Source organism: Cervus canadensis, chromosome 11 (genome assembly GCF_019320065.1).
Source record: "Cervus canadensis isolate Bull #8, Minnesota chromosome 11, ASM1932006v1, whole genome shotgun sequence".
Lineage (NCBI taxonomy): Eukaryota > Metazoa > Chordata > Mammalia > Artiodactyla > Cervidae > Cervus > Cervus canadensis.
The window spans coordinates 1,810,795-1,811,709 of record NC_057396.1 but is presented as its reverse complement, the minus strand read 5'-3'; positions in this window follow the sequence as shown (position 1 = coordinate 1,811,709).

Here is a 915-nt window from a genome sequence, read left to right as displayed (position 1 = left end):
TATATGGAATTTAGAAAGATGGTAACGATAACCCTATATGCAAAACAGAAAAAAGACACAGAAATACAGAACAGACTTTTGAACTCTGTGGGAGAAGGTGAGGGTGGGATATTTCAAAAGAACAGCATGTACACTATCTATGGTGAAACAGATCACCAGCCCAGGTGGGATGCATGAGACAAGTGCTCCAGCCTGGTGCACTGGGAAGACCCAGAGGAATCGGGTGGAGAGGGAGGTGGGAGGGGGGATCGGGATGGGGAATACGTGTAAATCCATGGCTGAATCATATCAATGTATGACAAACCCACTGGAAAAAAAAATAATAATAAAAAAAATAAAAAAAAAAAAAAAAAAAAAAAAAAAAAAAAAAAAAAAAAAAAAAAAAAAAAAACTGAGGAATCTATTCAGAGAAACCATTTGTGTCATGTAAACCAAAGTTACCATATTCTTCCATGACTTAAGCTAGTGTTTGATTTTAGACATAACATCACTGTCAAAATGTGGCATCAGCTTATAGCACATGGTATTTATTGACAGAGTAGGAACTCCAAACATCTAGTGATAGAAATATGAATCAGACAGTTTTTGCCATCAAGAGCTAACAGTCTTGTGATCACGATAATGGGAAAGGTACGCATGCATGCGTGACAGTGCTGTTACCAAGCAGAAGAAAAGTGATATTAGCAAGCAAAGGCTGAATATCTAATTCTTTCTGAGTACCCAGGTCTGACATTCAAAGGAGAATGAATAGTACCACTGGGCTGTGAGAAATGAAAACAAGTTCCCTAGTAATGAAAGTGGGTGGATTTCCAGACAAGAATGGTTGAGTTAGGATGTATAATAGTGGCTGCCCTTTGTTGAATATCTATTACATGCCAGAACTTCCCACAAATTATTTTTAATCTTATTAAGATC